Below are 6,695 nucleotides of genomic sequence, written 5' to 3'. Positions count from 1 at the left end.
TCCAGGCCTCGGAAATGTACATGACATTGACAAGGCCTAGGAAACTTACAGGAAATTGAACAGGCAGGGGAAAACGAGGGTTCCCTGTTCACTCTTTTTAAGTGCAAAGAGAGGGAGACAGAGGCTGGGTCGGAGACACCACAGCACTCCTTGAGCTGGCAACCTAGAGGTGCACCCCCCCCCAAGCAGTTGTCCAGTCCTTCCAGCCACTGGAGCATCCTGTGCCCCCCCCCAACTCAGCTGCTACCGTACAAACACCATGGGAGCCGAGATCCAGGTTTTCCCCTCAGCTCCAGCTGAGCTTCCTGGGGCACCACCCGAACTGTCTGTCAAACTTACCAAACTTAGTTGGGTTGGTAGAGACGTTCACTGCTGCTTCCAGGCTTGGGCCTGGCTGGAGGGCAGCTACAGTGAGGGCTCTGGGTGCCTGTAGGGCAGAGGTTTTAGTCTGTTTCTGGGCCCCCCAGCTCACCCACTGGGAGGGACCCAGAGGGCTGGAAGCCACAGATCCCCAAAGGCCCCACAAGAACTAGCCTGGCTCTGCGTCTCATGTCTCAATGATACAGGACAGGTGGGCCCCAGGCAGGTCATCTGAGCTGGGCTGGAGGACCCTACGCCTCTACCTTGTTGGTCTTGGTGCCAGGGCAGTCGGCAGAGGAACCAGTAGGCTGGAGCGTAGGCAAGCTAAGCCTCGATTCCGTGAATGGACTGTGTCCATTCATTAATACATTCATTTACCTTGCCCCAGCAGAAGGGACTGTGTCCATTCATTTCCTGGCCTCATGTAGAAGGAACCCATGGACCTATATATACTCCTAGATGGGAGAGAGACAGAGAGAGAAACAGAGAGAGCTTTTCTCTCCCAGCTTGGATTTTCTCTCCCTACTGGGAACTTTAGTGCTTTTGTATTCTTTTCTGTAAATAAATTCTGTCTTACCACTGATCTGTGGTCCATGGATTTATTCTTCAAATCACCGAGACCAAGAACCTAAAACTCTGGTATCATATTTGGCGAGCCAGCCAGAAGACAAGATAAAATTCCACTATCATCACCATCCTCTCTATGGGAAGAGTGTTTTTTCTTGTAGTACTTCATCAAAGTTTGGTAGCAACATACAGGGTTTTAAAAGGATAGGTGACAGAAATGGAAGCCAAAGAAAGACCCAATTTCAAGGTAAGTAAAATGTGTACTTAGAAGTTCACTTTAGAAACATTCTTCTGGCTAGAAAATGGCACAATTTGAGCAACAGTGACTTTAATGGACTAAAACACATCAATTCTATAAAAATATATAAATCCCTAAATGGCAAAATGTGATTAGATACCACTGGACAGGGCTTAAGCATCAACTTATTGTACTTTTTCTTAATCTGGTAAATTTTTATTTTTATTAAGTAAGCAATCTTTTTTTTTAATTAAATAAATTATTGAGTTCAGTTCTCGAGTTTTTTTTTTCCTTTTTACCAATAATTTATGATTCAGACCATGTCCTCCAGCAAACTACAGTTCTATCCTATTTTCCACCTTCCATCTTGATCCACTATTTCCCCTCCTACCTTGGTGCTTTCAGAAAGACAGAAAAGGGGGTGTGTTATGAAAAGTGACAAATAAGAAGTGGAATACTTAAGCTTTATTCTGCCTCTCCAGATGAAGTGTATTTCAAGGTAACTGAATAATTAACAAGGGAAAATTCTTCTTCATAGAAGAGTTACAACTGATAAATTCAAGAGAAATGATAGAATGATAAAATCTCCATTTTTAGTCAGTACCTAAAGGCATAATATATCTTGGCCACAATAATCAATTACCACTGAAAACATTAGGCAAAATGTTGATAAGAACTTTGATGATAAAAATATCAGGGTGACATCATCTGAACCCATGATAATAGTTTACATTATTCAAAGTAGAACAATCTGATACTATGTGCTTCCAGATGTGATGTAATTGGAAGTACACACCATCATTCACTAAATATTCTTGCTTAAAATTTAATCAATAATAAATGAAGTTTTAGTCCATTAAAGTCGCTGTTACTCAAATTGTGCCATTTTCTGTTCTTCAGAAATACCAGGAAAAGAGGAACACATTAAATGATGTCATGAGGAAGTAATCTGTCAATCCAGAATGCTCAGTGGTCTATTGTACAAATGACTTCGTTTCTCCCTCAATCAATTACATGATATGAGGGAAATCTGAGTATAGATGATATCATGACAGTAAATTTTATTTAATTTTCTGAATTAGTTAATGTTGTTAGGTGCGATAATTGTATGATGATGTTCAAAATCCATGTAAATATTCTTATCAGAAAGAAATGTGTATTTAAGTGTTTGTGTTAAAACATTACTGGGTTTTGTTTTAAACTTCTCTCAAAAATAAAATTAAAAAGAGTAGTGAGAGATAGAATAATAAAGATAGCAAAGGAGTGACGGTTGTTGAAGTATGTGATGGATACATTGTAACTAATTATACCATTTTCTTTACTTTTGTGGACATTTGGAAATTTTTGTAGTAATTTTTTTAATTACTTAATATGAGGACAGGTGCAGACATGATCCTGACTGGACTGTAACAGATGAGCAAAAGTGTCCAAGTGATGCTGAAGAGCAAAAAATCCAAGATGTCCTTTCTAAAAGTTTCCATACCATGCAGTCCTTCCTGTACAGTAACACTGATGACTCTATATAATATTCACCTACTTAAATGTCAGTTTCCACATAATATATGCTAGTTATTTTTCCTCTGTCTCAGTAGATCAACCCTCTGTCCTTTTCTATCTTGTTTTGTTTTCCAGGAACCTGGCTTGCTTGTGTTTAGTCACTCCATGGCTTCCAAAATAGATCTGGCTAAAGAGTGATACTGGCAAGGTATCTGAGGGAGGAAGGAGAAGTTGAAGTATTAATTCATTTGCTTCCCTCCCTTATATGTTATCTGGACTTCATTTTTCTGTCTGTTAATAGCTTCTGTGGTCACAACTCTTCTAGAGATAGAGCATTCACTCTAGGTGTTCCAAAAAAACATTGTCTCCCCCTGATACCGGAGTTTTAGGTTTTTGTTCTCAGTGATTTGAAGAATAAATCTGTGGACCACAGATTACTGGTAAGACAATTTATTTACAGAAAAGAATACAAAAACACTGAAGTTCCCAGTAGGGAGACAAAACCCAAGTTGGGAGATAAAAGCTCTCTCTGTTTCTCTCCCTGTCTCTCTCCCATCCTAGTGGTATATATAGGTGCATGGGTTCCCTATATATGAGGCCAGGAAATGGATGGACACAGTCCCTTCTGCTGGAGCAAGGTGAATGAATGCATTAATGAATGGACACAGTCTCTTCTGCAAGGTTAATGAATGGACGCAGTCCCTTCCACTGGGGCAAGATGAATGAATGTAATAATGAATGGACGTACTTCCTTCTGCTGGAGCAAGGTGAATGAATGTATTAATGAATGGACACAGTCCCTTCACTGGGGCAAGATGAATGAACGTATAGATGAATGGACACAGTCCATTCATGGAATTGAGGCCTAGGAAACTTAATGAAATTGACCTAGGCATAGGAAATGGGGGTTCTGTATTCAGTCTCCAAAGGGAAGGAGACACCAAGGCCCCGGTGTCTCCCCAGCTGTGTTCCCATCCCTTTGGCTATTGGAGCCTCCTGGGGGTGGGAGGCTCCCCTCCCTTGCCTACCCTCCAGCCTGCTGCTTTCTCTGCAGGTGCTGCCGCAGCACCAACAGTACCAAGGCGGAGGATGCGGGTCCTCCAGCCCAACTCGGCTGAGCTGCCTGGGGCCCCCCTGTCCTGTATCACCCTTGTCCCTTTAGGCCTAGGGATAATAGTAATTTTTCCGATCTTGTCGACTCAGGTATGCTTTCACAGCATTGGCCAGTTTTCCTTTACCCTATGTTCATCTTTGTAAATAGGCTGTTCAGCATGATTTCTTGAACTGTTTCTTGAATAAGCCATCTGTTTTTTTCTAGGACTAATATAAGACTAAAAGCTTCACTAAAGCTTAGAAAGTGTCTCACTATCTTTTGTTCATTGTGAAACTTGGAACACATGACTGTCTGGCACCTAGTAGACTTAAATAAATATTAGTTAAAGGAAAAAAATAGACTCAAGAATATTCAATAAAATTCAACATTAATTCCTGATTTTAAAAAATGAACTAAGTAGAAAAATACATGCATAATATGTTCTTTCAAAAGACTCCATTCATTAGCTTCAAGCTGAAAATGAAAAACTCAACATATTTTTACTTAAAATGTCATAAAGAAGATAAAAATAATTGATATAAAAATTGAAAATGTGGAGCCAAAATTACCATTTTCAAATCATACTCCACTCAGACCCTAGTACAATTGCCACCCCCTAATGTGATAAATCAATAAATGCACTGCAATTCTATTTTATGAATAGACAAAACATTCTAAAAGTCACATGGAAGAATAAATATATGAAATTAGGGAAGAAAATTCAAAGTAATACACAGTAAGTGCTGCTGCAGAATTCACTTTACTAAGAAATGAAATGTAATTTAAACAGAATAGTTACTAATAGAATTACCCTCCTGGCAGTAGTTTACCAAGTAATTTGGACCTAACTTCTTTCAAAGAACAAGTAGAAAAACTACACCATCTATCTATCCATCTATCTGAATATCTATCTAGCTAGCTATCTATCTAGCTATCTTACTATCTATCTATCCATCATCTACACATATATATGTGTTAAATATATGTTGATATACATATATATGTATATATAATATGATATTTTCAATTGGTGATGGGTTTATCAGGATATAACTCTATTATAAGCTGAGGACCATACTAAATATGTACCATTTTTGCACCATGATAAAGTCAAAACATCTTAAATTAGAGCACTGTAAGTTGGAGACCATTAGTAGCTCTGACAAGTATAAAGCAAATGGTGAGTATTCCCAAATGTACAAATAATTACATTAAATGAAAATATAATAAACATTTTAACTCAAAAGCAAAAGTTTTCAGATAGTATATAAAGAACAAAACAAATCATAACTAAATAGTGCTCATAAGAGATTCATTTTAAACATAAGTATACAGAAAGTTTGAAAGTAAAAGAATGTGAAAAGTAAATTATGCAAACATGAACCAAAAGCAAGATGGTGTAGCTATAAAAAGAAAGCAGACTTTAGGAAAATTTATCACCATACAATAAGTCTAAATGTTTACATTTAACAATATACCTTCAAGATATAAAGAGCAAACACTATCTAATTCAAAGACATATAGACAAATACACAATCATAATTCTCAGTAACTGATATAATTGTCAAAAAGGAAAGACTCTTGCCTTAAATCACGTATATAGAACATTGCTCACAACAATGTCAGGATAAATATTTTGTTCAAGGAATAGGAACATTTTTGAAAACTATACAAATGTTGTTCCAGTGTTGATCAAGTTTCAGCAAATTTTAGAGAATTAAAAATTATATAAAACACATTCTCTGCCCACCATGATATAAAGAAAATCTAGATAATAAGAAGATAGCTATAAATAACCAAATGTGTAAATTTTAAGCAATGAACTTTTAAATTACCCATTGTTTAAAAAAGAAATTACAACAGAATTTAGATAATATTTGGAACTGAACAATAATAAAGATATATATCAAAACATGACATGATGTTGAAACTATGCTTAAAGAGAATGTAAATGCTAAAAGCATACAGTCTGACAATTAAGTTTATGAATTAATCCTAGAAGAAGTACTGCATCCCTCATTGCTGAATATCACTACAGTTACCTTTGAAGTCCTCCCCTTGGGAAGCTATGCACCTATGCCAGCACCTAGTCCACCCTTCCTTCAAAGTAATTTTGAAACCTTTTACTGGAATGGCCACAAGAGCTGCATAGGTATGTTTCTTAAAACTACTCTGTTGTTTTGTGAATAACAGGCCAATAATTTCTTTTATTTTTTAAAGAGACAGAGTCTCACTGTGTCACCCTCAGTAAAGTGCTGTGGTGTCACAGCTCACAGCAACCCCTACCTCTTGGTCTTAAGCAATTTTCTTGCCTCAGCCTCCCAAGTAGCTGGGACTACAGGTACCCGCCATGACATTGGCTATTTTTTTGTTGTACTTTTCATTTTTGTTTAGCAGGACCAGGCTGGGTTCGAATCTACTGGCCCCAGCATATGGGGCTGGCGCCATAACCACTGAGCTGTGGGCACTGAGCTAAGGCCAATAATTTCTTAACTGGTTTCTTTATCATTAAATATTGCCTATTTTGCGTGTATGTGTATATATCTGCCTCATTGTGTAAAGAAAGATAAATAATACATAAATAAAAAGGTCGTTGTGATACCAGACTTTCAGGTTCTTGGTCTCGGTGATTGGATGAATGAATCGATGGACCACAGGATCAGTAGCAAGACAGAATTTATTTACAGAAAAGAATACAAAAACACTAAAGTTTCTAGTAGGGAGAGAAAAGCTCTCCGTTTTTCTCTCTCTGTCTCTCTCCGTTTAGCGATATATATATAGGTGCATGGGTTGAGGCCAGGAAATGAATGGACACAGTCTCTTCTGCTGGGGCTAGGTGAATGAGTGTACTAATGAATGGATACAGTTCCATCTACTGGGGGAAGGTGAATGAATGTATTAATGAATGGACATAGTTCCATCCTCTGGGGGAAGGTGAAT

The sequence above is a fragment of the Otolemur garnettii genome, unplaced genomic scaffold (assembly GCF_000181295.1).
Source record: "Otolemur garnettii isolate 467f Iridium unplaced genomic scaffold, OtoGar3 scaffold00117, whole genome shotgun sequence".
Lineage (NCBI taxonomy): Eukaryota > Metazoa > Chordata > Mammalia > Primates > Galagidae > Otolemur > Otolemur garnettii.
Note: the sequence above shows the minus strand (reverse complement) of the source record.